This window comes from Sus scrofa, chromosome 3, assembly GCF_000003025.6.
Source record: "Sus scrofa isolate TJ Tabasco breed Duroc chromosome 3, Sscrofa11.1, whole genome shotgun sequence".
Taxonomy (NCBI): domain Eukaryota; kingdom Metazoa; phylum Chordata; class Mammalia; order Artiodactyla; family Suidae; genus Sus; species Sus scrofa.
This window is the reverse complement of record NC_010445.4, coordinates 85,197,608-85,216,457: the sequence shown is the minus strand read 5'-3', so window position 1 is coordinate 85,216,457 and position 18,850 is coordinate 85,197,608. Positions and strand designations below refer to the sequence as shown.

General features: G+C 41.1%; 1 protein-coding gene across 2 annotated transcripts in view; it reads left to right on the top strand.

Annotated features, from left to right (window-relative positions):
* The window catches only part of CCDC85A (coiled-coil domain containing 85A), a 691,471-nt gene that overhangs the window by 433,397 nt on the left and 239,224 nt on the right, over window positions 1-18,850 (top strand). For both annotated transcript variants that reach the window (XR_002342946.1, XR_002342945.1), the window contains exon 15: window positions 15,870-16,039. The gene's annotated coding sequence lies outside the window, so the exon portion shown is untranslated. The remainder of the gene's footprint in view (window positions 1-15,869; window positions 16,040-18,850) is intronic.

Genomic DNA, 18,850 nt, shown 5'->3' with positions numbered 1-18,850 from the left:
CAGGAAATATGATTAGAATGGTTCTAATTCTAGACTCTGATTCCTGCTAGCCTGTTATTGATGGAGGAGATTTCTCTGTCATGGACCTATTTATTAGGGCTGAGGCATTTTAACAAGTATTAATTTAATTTAATTTATCCATTTAATCAGTGGACTGTTAGCATCGCTATAGTTGTACTTTCCTAAGTTTGCTTCTTGACCTACCTTCTTATGGTAACAAAACCCCTATTTCTAGTGGGGAGCCCATTATAAATGCTTTAGAGTGGGTATATGACCCCAGGCTGACTAATCAGAACACAATGCACTTGGACATTGTAAATGATTCAGGGATAATACAATATTAAGCTCCACCAATCAGAGCCCAGCCTGGGGTTTTTACTGGAATTATTGGGACCATTAGCTGTAAGGATGAGGTAAATGTAGAGCTGTTGGTGGTCCTGTTTGCCATTATATAGGGAGGCAGTGCCTTCAAATGAAACCAAGACCAAGAAGGAATTGCTAAGAAATGGAGATATCTCTCTGAAGACAGTGTCGAAGCTGTTGGATCCAGGTATCCCTGGAGTCAATGTGCTCCTGAACTTCCCATCTATGTAAATTCCCTTTGCGTTACATTTATCTCTTATTGCCGAGTGTTACAGCCCAAGTGCTGTGTGATTCTTTTTTTCCTCTTTTTATTGTTTATTAAGGCCATATATGTGGCATATGGAAGTTCCCAGCTAGGGGCTGAATCGAAGCTGCAGCTGCCAGCCTACGCCATAGCCATGGCAATGCCAGATCCAAACTGTGTCTGAGACTTATACCACAGCTCACGGCAACACTAGATCCTTAACCCATTGAGCAAGGCAGGGATTGAACCTTCATCCTCATGGATACTTGTCGGGTTCATTACTACTGAGCCACAACAGGAGGTCCCATTGTGTGAGTCTTGCTGATGGATGTTCTGAACAGGGCTGTTGGGGTAAGAGAAAAACATAGGGCTTTTCCTAAGGAAGGAGATAATATTGAGAGAGGCTACAGGGCTGGGCAGGCAGCTTGAAGGCATTGGATACCTGATGGGGACAGGAGGAGTCAGTCATGAGAGAGGAAGGAGGTGGGATGAAAACTCCCTCTGTTACCCTGAGATGTGAATACTCATCCTTTGAATTCCTCACTCCTGGGGATCTAAGCCCTTGGAGGAGTTTTATTTCCATTTCCATGTACGTCACTGAAGACCCATGTAACATATTATCAGAAAAATCTTGTAGGAGTCAATGTTTTGGGCTCTGAGCAACAGCTCGGGTGGTAAATGGAGAGAAGTGTGTCCTCTGGGCCCATCTGAGGAGCTGACAGAATCAGTGTTACCTGGAGCAGAATTGATGACATAAGAGTAATGGAGCTTGGAGGAAACTGCAAGTAGGAAAGTGGTGATACTGTTCCTGGATCCGTGAGAGGCAACTCCCAGGGGCAGCAGAATATCCAATGAACCAATGTCACCAAATTCAGAAGTCTCTTCACATTGTGATCCATGCCAAACTTTCAGATCTGGCTAGTTGATTAAATTATCCCTGTGCTAAAACAAGACAACATATAGTCACCAACATTCAGCATGTTTTGGGCATTTCTAAAGCTTACAGGTTGACTTAGTTTTGTTTCTGACTTATGCACCCTGTGTATGTTAAAACAATTAAAAATCAGCCTCCTCTCCCCTACTAAATCCCTGACCCCCTCCTTATTTTCCCAATAAGTCAGTACTATAAACCAGTTTGTACACCTCTGCCTAAAATTTCTATTCACCTACTGCCATTTTACAGTCCTGAGCTTGAGCAATGGTATCAAGTTACAGGCAGAGTATGTGTTTCCTCCATGGTTAACCATTGTTCCTGACTTGCTATTTCTGAGAGAGTGGCCAAGGTGGTACATCATACATCATCTGAAGAGGGGGCTAGGCACAGCAGCTGGCTCTTTACTGAGGTCATCACTTATTTCCATGGCTCCCAGCTTCAATAAGATCTTAGGGAAGGATAACTGGGAATGGAAGAAATGTTGCAACTGAAATAAATGCAAATAAAAATCTGCAGGATCACCTATGCAGGAGCAGGGGGTGTAAACAAAAATGGAAAACTTGATGCTTTCAGCTAATAGACTGGTTCTTTGTAGGAGGGTAATTCCATTGTTAGAAACTGCCTATTGTCACAATCCTGATACGGTAACGACTTCTTTTATTCCCTCTGAAGCTGAATGTATCAGAGACCAAAAATATCCTTAGCATAAATCATTCCTTTTCCAGCATTTGACAGCCACTGTCTCAAACTCAATTAGTCATCAGGCACAACAAGAGCCGAGATCATCACAGATTCACATGTGTTTAATGGATAAAGCACGACTAGGGAGACATTTCCTGTTTAATCTCTGCTGTTCGATGTTCATTAGTAGATCACATGGCTATTAAAAGAAATAGGACAGTAGAAGTTTCTTTGGGGCAGGATTAAGCAGATGTGTTTTATTTAAAATGTGGAATGAATTTTATCCCAGAGAGATGTAAGAGAGACAGAGCAAATGAAAGAGGCACTGGAGGATACAAAGGGTATTTAATCAGAAAGCTTGTCTCAATTGCTTGGGTGAGAACACTTCCCACCAGGACGGATATTTCTGAACATTGGAAACTGAACCATAGTACAAAACCAGACCTCTAGGGTATCAAAAAGCTGACTCAGACTCTTCTAGAAAAAGTGCTGAGCAAGAGACATGGTTTCATTGATATTAGAAAACTGAAATTGCCTGGATCATTTCTATAAATCTTATGTAGCAATTTTCTAGGCAGTGATGTCTCACTACCTGTGCCTTCTTTCTTGGAGTAAAAATGCTGATTATCATTTTATTATATCAAATGGGGTTTATTGGTGGTTTCCTAATGTAGGTACTACTGATTAGTTCTAGGCTGGAGATGTAAGTACAAATCAAGATTAGGAATCAGTTTTAAAATAGTACCTTTCTTTTAAATAGTTCAAAGTATTTACCTCAATCCTTCCAGTTTCTTTGCTGGTCCGGGTATACCATGTCTGTTTTTTTCTTTTATTTTTTTAAAGTTGGAAATCACGGGGCCTTTTTTATTCTTTAAGAACCGCACCTGTGGCATATGGAAGTTCCCTGGCTAGGGGGTCAAATCCGAGCTGTAGCTTCTGGCCTACACCATAGTCACAGCAACGTGGGATCTGAGCTGTGTCTGTGACCTACACCACAGTTCATGGCAATGCTGGATCCTTAACCCACTGAGTGAGGCCAGGGATCGATCCCATATCCTCATGAATATTAGTCGGGCTCATTACCACTGAGCCACAATGGGAACTTTCTATGGGGCCTATTTTTAAACACAGTCAAAGGGCAATGTTGGGTAGAATGATGCTCTTAGGATCATAACAATCTTCCTCATGGGTTTATGAAGTGGTTCTGAGGGGTCCAAGTATCCTAAGAGGTGGGCAAGGGCAGGGATTACCCTTATTATAATATGGAAACATGGAGACACCCAAGGGGTTAAATATTTTGTATCAGATTCTAGACTGCCTGAATCTCAGGCCTGATTCCCTATAGGAGAGGCCAATATTGCCCAGCTAAGTAGCTGGGGAGTGCATTGGGTTTTAAAGGGTCAAGGCTAGAGCTGTGATTTCCTATTAAAGCTCATGGAAGCCCAAAAGACCAGCCAGACAAAGTTCTGTAGCTAAAATCTTGATAATGGAAGAGGTTTAAATATGTCTATGGGGACTAAAGGCAGGGACTAAAAGCAGAATTCAGAGACAAAAGTCAACAGTTGGAAGATGGATTTCAGTATTGTACACTGGAAATGCCCAGGGTCCCAGATAATTGTCTGAAACTGTAGCTGGGTGGAACTTGTGTGGTAGGACTTACCAAAGGACCAGGGCTGGATCTCCATGAGGTACATCCTTGGTGAGTCCCTAATCCTACAGAATTTTATGTGGCTACCTAAACTCAGGAAGACTTTCCACTTGAAGTCTAATGAGTTAAGGTACAATAAGAAAACCAGAAAGTGGAATTAATCGTCCTTCTTGGTTCTTATATTTTTAAGTATGGCAAAAGGAAGAAATGATAAAAAAAGGACTTGGTGGAGTTCCATGGTGGCTCAGCAGGTTAAGGATCCAGTGTTGTCAGTGCTGTGGCTTGGTTCATCGCTGTGGCGTGGGTTCAGTCCCTGGCCCCAGGAATTTCTACTTGCCATGGACACAGCCAAAAAAGTATTACTTGGCATATCTAATTGATTTTCTTTTTTTAAAAAAATTCTGGAGTTCCCGTCATGGCGCAGTGGTTAACGAATCCGACTAGGAACCATGAGGTTGCGGGTTCGGTCCCTGCCCTTGCTCAGTGGGTTAACGATCCGGCGTTGCCGTGAGCTGTGATGTAGGTTGCAGACGCGGCTCGGATCCCGCGTTGCTGTGGCTCTGGCGTAGGCCGGTGGCTACAGCTCCGATTCGACCCCTACCCTGGGAACCTCCATATGCTGCGGGAGCGGCCCAAGAAATAGCAACAACAACAACAACAACAACAACAAAAAGACAAAAAAAAAAAAAAAAATTCTTTCAGTCCTGTTTTTATTTTAGTCCAGGTGTTATTTGTTCATTATTTTCGCCCCAAAACATCCATAATAATTGCTGTATGTAAGATTTGCTATACTGACTCAGAGCCATGGTCTACATGGGCTACAATTTTATTGGCTAACTGAGGCCTGAGGACCATTCCTAGGGTGACATCACTTCCTTTCTTGCACCCTCTTAATGTTCCCAATCCTTTAGAGATCTGAATTTCATTAGCTCATCCATAGGGAAGGTAAAATTTTCCTCCATTCATCTAGGGTCTCCAGCTGGGGCTGACATTAAGACAAATTAATGGGAGAAAAGCATATAGATTTTATTTACATGTATATGGGGGCCCTCACAAGAAAAAAAATCCAAAGCAATGACAAGGCCTAGGTTCTTATTTACTAGGTTTAACAAAATGTGGCCATTGTGGAAAAGTAACTAAAATACACAGAATGACTAAAGGAAGATGAGAGTTATTTTAACAAGGTCTGTTTGTACAGATTTCTCTTGGCCTGACTCCCCAGAATGTTTTTTCCTCCTGTACAAGGAAGGCAATTTTCCCATGGGAATTTTATCTCCTGCTTTCAGGAAGGAAAAGGAAGATCAGCATACCTTTCTTGCATTTACTATTTTTCAAAATCCTTTAACTCAGAATAATCAATATGTCAAAGTGCGTCCAAACTTTAAAAAAAATATATCTTATTCCAGTTCTATTTTGGGGGGTTAATAATTTCCACAAGTATATTACTCTTTGCACAAAACAAGGGAATTTCTTCCTTTGTACTAACATCAACTAGGAAAGCCCTCAAAAGGTGACATAGAGCTTAATAGATAGACCTCATCCCTGTGTGAGTATTGGCAGGAGATGGAATTCAATGAAATTAGGAGTCTTGTGACCTTTGAGGGCAGACAGGAGGCCCCTGGGGTCTCGTAGTTCAAAGTAGAATCAGGTTTCTTTTGGAAGATAGTGTGATTCGTTCCAGTTTTCCTGGAGTCTTCCTGCCATCTGCAATGAACGTTCCACATGCTGGAAAACCCCTTCATGCCAGGCAGACCGGGACAGTCGGTCCCCCTCTTGGAGGTGTTGGCCCATCTCAGATATCATGTGCACCTCTAGATGCTTTCTTTTCTGTATTCCAAAGTCAGCTTGAAATCTGGTCCTTACTCACATGTTACTCGTAAAAGTCCTGGTCTGAAATTTCTGAGAGAAGGGTAGTGATAATATCCCTCAATGGGCCATAGTCCTCCCCCTGGGCTCTATCACTCTTGTCAAAACACCTTCCAGGGCCACTGCTGTAAGCCTGGTGCCTCATTATGGACTAAACAGCTCATCTGGTTCACAAACTCATGTGCATGAATCTGAACAATGGAAATTTGTTTTCCTCTCTGGTGTGTGGCACGTGAGACGATATATGACTATCTTTTCTTAACAATGGGGATAATAATCATACCAACTTCTAGGGTTGTTTTCAAGATTAAATAACATGAGTGCTTAGAACAGGGACTAGCACAGAGTAAAGACTTGGTAAGTATTAGGAAAATATAAATCGTGCTATAGAGATGTAGGCTATTGATGGAATTGTCATTGTCATTCTGGTTTGTAAGTTTCTATAGCCGAGGGTTTTCAGGCTACAGAGAAAATCTATTGAAGGTTAAAATGAAAGAATTTCAAAGCTGGCAAGGGTTTGCCCAAAAAAACTTAACCTGGGCATCAGGTGGCCTACTTCTTCTACTGCTTAACGAAAAGATTATTCTCACATCCTTAGGAAGCCACTCAACTGCATTTATGAACGGGAAGAGCTTTAGAGCTGTGAACTTTTGTGGTGGCCTGTGAGTGAGACTTCAACCACCAGAGGGAGCTGAAGGAGCAAACCTCTGAAAACCTACCTCAAACTAGATGAAGCAACTAGGAAATTTAATTGCTCATGTAACTAGAAGTCTAGAAGATCATGCAACCGATCTTTAGGGTTAACTCAGCCCAGTGGTTTTAGAGTGTAATCTATTGATGGATTGATGTTCCCTATCCTTCAAGATCTTAGCTGTGAGAAATGAGGGAGTCGGAGTCAGGCATTGATCCTTGCTCCTGGCAGAGAGCTGGGAGTCTGTAGGGTGAGGATGGGGCCTCTGGGAGTTCATTTCATACCTAGAGAAGCCCAAACCCAGAAGTTTACAGACTTAAACAGCAGTGGGGAAAGAAGGTCACTGTAATAAGTCTGAGGGAGATTTTAGGAGCTAGAGTGTAATGGTCATGGAACCCAATGCCTGGGGAGGCAAGAGGAGAAAAGGTCCATCAGATTTGAGGTGGAGGCTATTGACTGGGCTGAGCATTAGGTGTTTGAGCAAGCTGGCCATGTTTAAAGAACCAGGGATGGATTCATCAGAGAGACAGCTCAGGGTGGGCTTTCCTTCCAGTAGGGAAACAGGAATGCATTCAGGTAAGGATTATGGATGATTCTAACTCCAAGAGTATCTTGGAGGAGGTAGCCGGGTCTGCCCCAGGAGCTCTGCAGGTAGGCTAAGGGCAGTGAGATCAATCCTGGTAAGACCTATACTGGTAGGACTGGGATTCCTAATCCACCACCAGCTGCAGGCTGATTCTTTATGACGTGAGGCTGGTGAGTTTTTTACTCATTTTTTTACTTTTCAGTTTTTTTTTCAATTCAAATTTGTGAGTGTCCATGTTTCCCAATGCTAGAGGCCTTTCCCACCTCAGTTATCACTGGCTCCTTTGCTTGCCAGTGGACCAGAATAATCCTCTTACAACATGGGCCATGCTGTACCCACCAGGGCAAAAGCAGTCAGCTGGGAGACAGAGTGCATGGGCTGAAAATGTGGCAGTAAGTTTCAGAGTTCTTTTATTTCCAAAATAATTTAAAAGTAGATGGTCAAATTTCATTGATTGTGGAAAATTTGGAAGTAATTTTTCCAAGGGGATTAAAAAAACAACTCTTGGATGAGAGGATTGTCAAGGAAGATGATGATATTGGGAAGGAATTGTCAAAAAGGAGGAATCAGCTATAATTGTCAAAAAGGAGGATCAGCTATAATCTCACAGTTTCATAATTTTATTTTATTTATTTATTTTTTTTAATTCATTTTTTTTGGCCACACGCACGGCATTTGGAAGTTCCTGGGTCAGGGATAGAACCTGTGCCACAGCAGTGACAATGGTGAATCCTTAACCGCTTGGCCACCAGGGAACTCCAACAGCTTTATAACTTAAACAGTAATATTCAGTTCTAACGTACAACAGTCTGCCACATAAAAATATGCTAATTTATTATACCTTATATTTAGTACTTAATTTATTGTTTAAATTTTGGAAAAACCAACTATTTTGAGTGCACTCTTAATATAAAATTACTCTGGGTCACTTTACAGTAGAAATTGACAGAACATGGTAAATCAAATATAATGAAAAATAAAAATCATATTTGAAAAAATTCCTCTGTTTTATCTGTGTTTGACAAATAAATGCTCCCCACATTCTCTTCACTTTGTGTTTATTTTCTGGACTGTCTGCCCTGAGTCTGCAGGCAGAAGGTAATTGAAAATTGTGATGGGGTGCCATCTACTGGGGAAATAGAGCAAGAGATTAAAAACAGACTTGGTGGGGGCCTCATTGCAAAGGGGTGAATACTTCAAAAAAGAGGACTAGATGAATATCTAAATTAGTAAAAGGAAACATGGAAAGAGAGAGCATGTTTATATTTTGCCTAATGCTGGAAAATTTTTATTTGGACTTTAGTGTGCTTCTTTGATGGACTATTTTGTTTCACATTAGGTCAAGCATTAGATATCAGGAAAACCCCTCAGTCTGTTCAACCCTCAGTCTACTTATAACCCCAAAACTTTCATAGGGATGACCTGGGAGACCCTTGGGATGACCGGGTCCAACACCCTCGTGTTACAGTTGAGACATGAAGGCTCAGAGGGAAGGGGTACCTCCATGCCCTCCAGCTAGGTAACAGCAGAGGACTTGCATCTTCTCATCACCAAGATGGGTCTCATTTAGAAGAAGTGGTCACTTGGATGAACATTATAATTTAGGGGATGCCAAGAATTATCCAGGGTCCCAAACATTCTCTATTTGCTGGCTAAACAGACTGTTAGAAAGTGTCAAAATTAGACTCGCTTCTTTGAGTAGAAATTGGTGCTTGCTCATTTACACTATGTTTCCATCAATATCTTCACACAAGTAGAGTTTTTCTGATTAGCCATTATTTCTCAGCTTATTTAGAAGGCAGGTAGCAGAATTGCTGCTTGAAATCTAATTCTAGCTGAGAGGTCGATGGGGAGTGAGAAGAACCCCATGAGAGCCAGGGAGGAAAGCTGGGCCTGGGGAGGCTGAAACCCTGGGTCTTAGAATTCAGAGAAAAGCAGGTGGTTGGAGGGGTGAGGAGCTCTCAAAACCACGGTGCTCTAACTGCACAAATGCAAACACCCAATGAAGGGTAAAAATGGGTGTTTAGAAAAGCCAAGGTGGCTACACAGTAGCTCTCTGATGAGTTCTGATTTCAAAAAAACACCTGCGAAAGATAGACTTGAGCACTTGGGGCCAGAGATAATAGGTAAAACCTGTGGGAACAGTATTATGGTGGCTTCATTTCCCATGAGCTTATAAGAAATGTTCAGGGCAACAAATCCCATAAAATTATGTTCAGAGTAAGTCCCACAAGGCAGAGGTTGGGGAGTGGGCCTGTTACTTGGAGTGATTCTTGTGTGCTTACCAATAATATAAAAAGAAGGAAGGAAGGAAGGAAAGAAAGAAAGAAGGAAGGAGGAAGGAAGGAAGGAAAGAAAGAAAGAAAGAAAGGAAGGAAGGAAAATCAGAGCTCATCCACCCCCCTTTCGGCTTCACTTTGGCAACAAAGAATGACCTTTGGATTGAAAAGCATAGAATATACATCAATGAAAGGGAAATAGAAGTCCAGTCGGGTGGAAACCCATGTCAGAGAGCAAAAGCGACTTACCTGAATGCTTCCTGCATCATCCCATTGAATTTGTACAGTAACTCTGGTTTCAGTTACTATCGTATTTAGATATTAGGAGCCATAGACTTAGGGCGGTGAAGCTACTTAAGGCTCATTAGGACAAGAGGAGAGGCACAGTTTATACCTGGAGTCTGAGAGCTACACTGCTCCATCATTTGGTCTCAGAGCTCCTGAGGGAGGTCAGGTCTTCTGGCGCGGGTGCAACGGCACTCTAGCTGCTGCGAGAAATTGCAAATACATTATATAGGTGGTGATGAGCGGCTGGATGGGAGAATAGGTTTCTGTGTTTTAAAAAAGTTGGGTTTTTTTCCTAAAAAAGAGGAGACTATAGTCAATTCTACAAACTCAAAAGCAGTGATCTTGATGTAGATTCCGGGTAAAATCCTATGATAGGCTAAGGGTTTATTATAAACACCCAGGAAAGGAAGCATCAAGGTCCAAGCACCTAGTGAAGATTGTTAACACAGGTTATGTCATTGAGGAAAGACTGTAGCTACTTTGTGTCTGCTGCTCTGTGGGCTCCATTATACACAGAACCCTCCCCACAGAGTAGTCACAAGCTGTACAGGGAAGACAGGGTCAGACAATGACAGTGCTGTGGATCCATCAGAGAGGGGCAAGTACATCCCTGGGTGCGAGAGGCCCCCCCATCTAGGGGAGGCATGTAGACCAGACTAAAGAGAAAGGAGCGGAGAAGTTTCTCCAGGGATCACATTCCTTTTCCTTTCATTAGAAAAGATTTTTCATGAGTTCCCATCATGGCGCAGTGGAAACAAATCCGACTAGGAGCCATGAGGTGGCAGGTTCGATCCCTGGCCTCGCACAGTGGGTTAAGGATCTGGCATTGCTGAGCTGTGGTGTAGGTCGCAGACGCAGCTCGGATCTGGTGTTACTGTGGCTGTGGTGTAGGCCAGCAGCTACAGCTCCAATTAGACCCCTAGCCTGGGATCCTCCATACCCCCATGGGTGCAGCCCTAAAAGACAAAAAAAAAAAAAAGATTTTTAAATTTTATTTTTAATTTTTACTGAAGTATATTCAATTTACAATGTTGTGTTCAAGTGTACAACAAAGCAATTCAGTTAGACATATGCATATACCCATTCTTTAAAATTGAGTTTCTGTTAAAACTTTGTTAAACTGTATGAATATGTGGGATTGCTATTTTTTTAGGCCATAAATAGTCAAATATTTGCAGTTTTATGTGATCTAACTCAACGTCTTAAAAGTTCCTCGGCCGTACAAAGTCCACATTGAAAGGGCAGGAGTTCTCTGCTCTCTATCTCCCCACCAGCCCTTTCACTCCAAAGCTGCCACATTCCACTCTTAGAGCTGTTTTCTATTTCTTTGGTTGCTTACTGCCTCATAATATGCTTCACTGTCATTTCTCAACTTTCCATTTTCATACTATCTATTGAATTTCTATTTTGAGGGTGGGGATTTAGCTCTCTCATGCCACTGCTGTCATAACAGGGAACCTGAGTTCCCTGACCCTTCTTACATGGGTCTATTATCACTTCATGAACACTCTTCATGTTGGAATGATTTTTTTTTTCTTTTTTAGAACCTCACATGAGGCATATGGAAGTTCCCAGGCTAGGATTTGAATCTGAGCTGCAGCTGCTGGTCTACATCACAGACACAACAGCGTGAGATCCAAGCCACATCTGCGACCTACACCACAGCTCACCGCAACGCTGGATCCTTAACCCTCAGAGCAAGGCCAAGGATCAAACCTGCATCCTCATGGATACTAGTCGGGTTCATTACCACTGAGCCACAGCAGGAGCCCCCACTGGCATCACTAATATCAGGAGAGAAGTTGTGTTCCCACTCCTGGTGTTCTCTTCCATGAGGTGCACATTTCTATATTCTCTCTGCCCCTTTACTCATTCATTTATTCTTTCCCTTCTCTTTAGGGGAGGAGGCAGGGCTTGATTTGGTTGATAAATTTGGATCAGCTGTTTTTCCTTCTGCCCCACTGGAAGCTGTTTGTAACCAAGGAGCAGGCTTTCCCTGGAGCACCGTTCTCTTTTATATTGGGTGAGAAAATATGCCCAATTCTGGGGTCTGAAGCCCATTTGTCTCTCACAACTAAACTACAGTAGCCATTTTACCTTTCTTTAGTTTTATTTATCAAATTGTTCCAAACTTAGGAGGGGAAGAGGAAAATAATTTACCAGGTCTCCCAGAAGAAGGCAAGTTATAATTATGTACCTCTAAATTTACCCTTCTTTTCTCATAGCACCCTTTGTTTTCTCTAGAGCTATTAACTTGCTCTGGTTGTTTTATATATGCTTATCTCACTGCTGAACTCCTGAAGGCTGAATCCTTCTTTCTATAAGGTCATCACTTCAAGTAATCTCTCGATCTCCCAACCACCCTCACCTTGGAGACAAGGCTTTTGGAATCCACCTGCTACCCTCTATTCCCACTGCTCTGGCTGTTCTTCGGGCCTGCAACTCAACTGGCATCTGGAGGCTCCCTTTCACCATCGATCTGGGAATTTTGCTTGTTTGATTCTCCTATGTTGAATTCTGTCTTTTTGGATCACATGGCTTCCTCTTCCTTGGTCTGCATTCTACCTTCACACTTGACTAATGATTTTGCTAAGTATAGAATTCTGTGTTGGACAGAATTTCCCTTAGAACTCTGAAGGAACTTCTCTTCCAGAATTCCAGTGTTAGGAAATTTCACAGTGATAAGCATTTTGCAGGATACCTGATACATCTTCTCCATTTAGAAACATGTTCTTTTAAGTTCTGGGAAATTCTCCTGCATTATTTCTTTTATGATAGTCTCCCATCCATTTTTTTCTGATCTCATTTTTCACCCACCTGTACTTAGAAACTCTGATAATTTTGATGTTTGACCATTTGAATTCATCCTCCAGTGTTCTCTTTTCTCTTATTTCTTTGTCATTTTCTTTTATATTGTGTGAGAGTCTTATTCTTATTTTTCAATACATGGCATTTGATTACATTCCCCTCTTTTTAGCTGATCATCTCACTCCACATCTGTGTCTTGGGTCTCTGAGGCCCTAGCCTGAGTCCTGAGCCCAGAGTCTGAGACCTACTGCCTCTGCAGAAGGAAAATCACCCGTCTTTCTCTGGCTAAAGCAGCTGAGTCAGGGTCAGAGAGGGATGGGGAAGAGATGTGTTGCTTAGCTCCATGGGTTTAGGGAGGGGATTTAACTCTTCCTTAGGTAAACTTTTGACTAACACTCGTGGTTTCAGTCTCATCCCATACCACAGTGTTCAGAAGCAACAAATGCGTCCAATTTCTGAGACTTTCTGGAATTTCCTGGAGTGCAAATATTCCATCTCATCTCCCCCAAAAGCTTGATTTTTAGCTTTCCTGAGTCTGCTAGTTGAGAACTCATGCATCTGCTTTCCAACATCCAAAATTGTGCTGACATTTCCCCTTGGCTGTAGTGTCTTATCCCATATTGTTTGTCCACGTGGGATTATGGCTTTTTAAAAAACTCTTTTCTTAAAGTTCCTGTCATGGCTCAGTGGTTAACGAATCCAACTAGGAACCATGAGGTTGTGGGTTCGATTTCTGCCTCACTCAGTGGGTTAAGAATCTGGCGTTGCCATGAGCTGTGGTGTAGGTCACAGACACAGCTCAGATCCGGTGTGGCTGTGTCTCAGGCGTAGGCTGGTGGCTACAGCTCTGATTAGACCCCTAGCCTGGGAACCTCAATATTCCATAGGTGTGGCCCTAGAAAAAACCAAAAAACCAAAAAAACAAACCTATTTTCTCAGTATTTTATTTGCATTTTGGGAGAAATAAATGGATATGTTTAATGTTCCATATTTAAAGAGAACTCTGCCTCCTCTTGCCTCCCACTCTTTCTCCCTCCATCAATTTTTAGTAACAACTTTATTAAACCATAATTCACAGGTCATACAATTCACCCATTTAAAGTGTACAATTCAATTGTTTTTAGTATATTCACAGAGTTGTGCAACCATCAACACAATTTTAGAACATTTTCATCATTCCAAAAAGAAACTTGTATCCATTAACCAGCTCTGCCTTTTTTTGCCCAATCCCATCAGCCTTAGGCAATCACCAGTCTACTTTCTGTCACTGTGAATTTGCCTAATCTGGGCATTTCATATAATGAAATCATATACTATATGGTCCATTGTGACTGGCTTATTTCACTCAGCACCATGTTTAAAAGTTCATCCAGGTCATAGCATGTATCATATTTCTTTTTATTAATGAATAACATTCCAATATCTGGATATTCCACAGTGTATTTATACATTTATCAATTAATGGACATTTGGGTAATTTCCACTTTCTGGCCATTTTGGGTAATGTTATGTCTGTGTGTAGATCTAAGCTTTCATTTTTCTTGAGGACTGGAATTGGTGTGTTAACTTGACATCTACAATTTCAGGAACTGAACTGCCAGACGGTTTTCCAAAGTGGCTGCACTATTTTATATTCCCACAAACAGTGTGTGAAGGTCCCAGACACCTTGCATCCTCACCAGCACTTGTTATTGCCTGTCTTTTTTTTTTATTTTAATCATCCTAGTGGGTATAAAGTGATATCTTACTGTGGTTTGATTTGCATTTCTCTAGGAATAATGATGTTGAGCATCTTTGCATATGCCTGTTGTGCATTCATATGTCTTCTTTGGAGAAATGTCTTTTTAAATCCTTTGATAATTTTTAAATTGGATTATCTTTTTATTATTGAGTCACAGAGGATTTTATATATTATGCATACTAGGCTCTAATCATTTATTTAATTTCCATATATTTTTTCCCAACCTGTGGTTATCTTTTTACTTTCTTGGTGGCACCCTTTGGAACACAAAAGATGTCCAGTTTATTTTCCTCTTTGGTAGCTTGTGTTTTTGATGTCAGGAAGTGAGTTGGAAGTGTCCTCTCTTTGATTCTTTGGAAGATTTTATTGGTATTAATTCTTCTGTAAATGTTTTGTAGAATTTACTGGTGAAGACAATTGGCTTAGAATTTCCTTATGGACAATTTAAAAATTGTTGATTTTATCTCCTTACTTTTTACAAGTCTGTTCAGATTTTCTATTTCTTTTTGTTGGTTTTGGTATTTTATGTCTTTCTAGGAATTTGTCCATTTCATGTCCTTTCATCTTTGTGTTTATTTTTGGCGTAGATAGTAGAACATGATAGGTCAAGGAAATGCAGTGTTGTGTCTGGGCTTCAGGTTGCATATGGGACTGTATAGGTTGTTGCCTGTGAACTTGCTCCTCCAAGTTTGAACTGCTTTGAGCATGAGAGTAAAATATGCCAGTTTTGGAGCATCTGGGTTTGAAACCTCCCTCTATCATTTCTAGAGGAGTGACTTTGGGCAGATTACTTAATCTCCTTAAACTTTTCCTTCTGTATAAATAATAATAAATAATGTCACCATCCTAGAGGATTTTTTTTATTTTTAAAGATTAAATGACACAATACACCTAAGGTGCTTAAAATAGTGCCTGACTCCATAAATATTACTTCTTATTAGATATCTTAATGGCCCATCTGTCTGCTTCATGAGATCAGAAATTGTCTCTTTTTTAAAAAAAATTTAATTTTAATTTTTATTTCTATGACTGCCCTTGAGGCATATGGTAGGGGCCAATATCCCAGGCTAGGGGTCAAACTGGAGTAGCTGCAGGCCTGCACCAAAGTCATAGCAACATCAGATCTGAGTCACAGCTTGCAGCAATGCTGGATCTTTAACCCACTGAGCAAGGCCAGGAATCAAACCTGAACTCTTGCAGAGTCAATGTTGGGTCCTTAACCCACTGAGCCACAATGGGAATTTCCAGAAATTGTCTCTTTTTTAAATTGCTGAAACTTAAGTACCTAGCCAGCTGTCTGGTACATAATAGGAGCTCAGTATTGTTTGTTTAATGTTCTTATGTCAAAGGACTGGATATGAGGGCAAAGACCTGTTTAGGTACTGTGGAAAGTAACATAATGTCTTTTCTATCAAAGGAAATCTTGGTTACTCCGTTTTGCTCTGGTTTTGGCTGAAATGCCTTCCTGCGACCACCCCCCCCCGCCCCCTTTCCCTCTTCTCCCAGTAACAATTTGTTTCAAATTAGCCAACCAAGAAGAATGTGCACCCTGACCTGACCAATGGGCAGGGTACAGATATATCACCTGCATTAGGGATAAAAAGGGAGGGTCTTTTCTTCTTTGCACATGCTTTTTGAGCACCCACGCCCTTCTGCAGAAGTAAAGAGCCTTGTCAAGATCTCCCCGTGTTCATGTGTCTCATTTTTCAACATTGACGATGAGAGCCATGTCTCCAACAGATTTGGGGTCCACTGGAGCATGGATTCTTGAGGAGGGAAGACGTGTCCCATGGCCTTTTGTGGTGGTCCCTAATTGAGAAGTCTGTGTCTGCGAACCTCAAACCTGTGGAGGGTTCTCGACAATGTGGGAAATCGTGAGACCACCAGGCAACTTCCGTTAACAGACCAAGGTAGGAAAGATCATGGGTGCGATTGAGTACCTCCTTGGTGGTCAGGGATGGGGTCGGCAAGCCTCAAAGGGTCACGGTTGAGACTGGAGGTTTCGGGTGAAGTCATAAAATCAGAGCATGACCCTCAAAATGTCTTGGGTGATACCAGTGATTTGGATCAGAACATGATCCTGGAAAATGAAGGTCTCAGGTGAGACCTGTGATTTCGGGTGAAATTGAAGGATCAAAACACGATCCTGGGAAATGGGAAGTAAGTCTTCCAGACCTGTACTTCCACTTGGAGGATTGAATGGGGGAGGGGGCCAAATTCCTCCAGACCATCTTCTGGGATTGATATTAAAGTATTGGGGTGACAATCCATAGACAAAGGATGAAAAGAAGGGAAGAATGATTAAATATTGTTGTTTTATCTGGACAGAGACATCTATTCTCGCCCCATCACCTATTCTTCTGGCCAAAGATCAGATCAGATGAGGATTGGGTCTGTCAGCTGCTTATTCAGTCCACTGAAACCCCAGTGACTTGTTATGCTCTCTTTTGGCTGTTGGCGCTGGGGACCGGTGGTCTTATTTCCCCTCAGAGCATGGGACCAAAAGGGAAATGAGGAGGAAGCCCAAGAACATTCTGGGACCTCCTCCCCCCCATGGGACCCTCCCCTTAGCTTGCTGACACCACCTTACAATCCCCAAAATGGTGCTGGCCCCTCTCCAGCCACAGCCGCCACTGCTGTCGCTGCCGCTGCCGGTGGAGTGTGGGAAGGGGAGGGGCACAGAGCCCACCACCCAGGCGAAAGGGCACTGCCTCTGTTTGCGGAGTTAACATGGGGAGAGGGAGGGGCAGAGCCCCACACAGCCACAAGTGCACTACCGCTGCTGGCAGAGTCGGAACAGTAGGGTTAGGCTGCAGGCACAAGCATGCTGCCCCGGCCCATAGGATCAAAGCCTACCACCTCAACAAAACCAAAGGATATGGCAGGGCTTTATTCCAGACCTAGGAGAGAGTTAAAACAATGTAGGAGTTCCCATCGTGGCTCAGTGTTTAACGAATCTGACTGGGCACCATGGGGTTGTGGGTTCAGTCCCTGGTCTTACTCAATGGGTTGAAGATCCAGCATTGCCATGAGCTGTGGTGTAAGTTGCAGAAGTGGCTCGGATCCTGCATTGCTCTGGCTGTGGTGTAGGCTGGTGGTTGCAGCTCCAATTGGACCCCTGGCCTGGGAACCTGCATGTGCCATGGGTGCAGCCCTCAAAAGATAAAATAATAAGTAAAAATAAATAATATATATATAAAATAAAGGATTGGAAAGATAAACTATTAGAGATCCTACCAAGAGAGACATAAAAGATATATGTGAGAAGGAATTCTATTTTATCAAGGGAAAAGAAGAGTAAGTCTGTCTTCTAGCTTGTTTTAAATAAAAAATAGGGGACAAACTAATGGATACAGAAAGTGCTGGAAGGTTTGTGTGAAGTATACATTTAGAGAAGGGTTATACATTGTCAGAACTCAGTTTAAAATAAGTTTGAATAAATTAATTTTAAAATAAGCTGGTACAAAACTTGAACTTGGCTTTTCTTTGTTAAGAAAAAGTTTTCCTTGGAATGCTACTATGATAACAGATTATATAATGTTCTTTTAAGTGATCTGCTGTATTTGCTTTTGAGACATCTTGTAACTTTGGTTAAGAAACAAGCATTATCCATAGAAATCTATGATTCTATCTGACCAAATTAAAAAAATGATTTATTTATAAATGATATCAAATTCTAATTTATGTGCTTTTAACTTAGCTAACTTTAAAATGTTTCACAGGATCCTTGAGGCATTCAAAAAAAAGTCAAATTTACTAGAATTATTTGGAACGTTAAAATACATTTATTATTTCTATTATCAAATGAGTGATAAACCTTGGATTATATAGATAAATAGATGTTTTTAATATAGATATTCTATAACTTTTACAGTTTCTGAAACTTGGATATATACTGGTATTATGTTATAATTCTTTTTTTTTCTAGTTATTTCAAATTGTTATGTCACAACAGTTACCAAGTTTCATTGTCCATTTGCATTGCAATCAGATTTAAAATGTGCCTTAAGTCTTTTGTCACTGTTAGTTAATGTATTTACTCCAATACCTTTACAAAAATGTTTCTTTTTCTAGAAGATCTATAGAAAGAACTTAAAAAAAAATACCTGCTTACAAAGATATAATTTACCAAATTAAAAAAAAAAAATACAAGTTTCTGGCTTCCAGACCTTAATGATGAGCTGAGTAAGAAATTTAAAAAAAAGAAATCCTAAAAGGGAAATTGATGACTTCATAAACAGTTAAACAGAAAGGATTGGTTATATTGGACTGTGTGAACTGGTGAATATGGTTATAATTTTGTGGTTTCTATTTAAAATAATACTGGCTTTTAATCTGTGTTTTCCAGGTATAAAGAAATTCTCCCCAACATGAAATTTGGTAAATTATACCTTTGTAAGCAGAACTGAAACATTTCTCTCTTCTCTACCTGGTTTCTTCAGAGAATGGAAACTCTCAGGTTTTCAGAATCTTTATCAGATAATTAGGAAGGCCACCTTGTATGTAGCCTGTAAAAACCTCAAATTATCTGGGTTTTTAAAAGGGAAGGAATTCACCGAGATCTTTAAGATAAAAATCTTTAAGACAAACCCTTGGAATGACTTTCCTAGCACTGAGGTGCCTTTTAAAAGCTTAGTCTAAGATTCCTCATAAAGTTCTAACAGAGCCAATTTAAAAAAAAATCTATATGATCAATTTTATTCACGTAAATCATCAGGCCA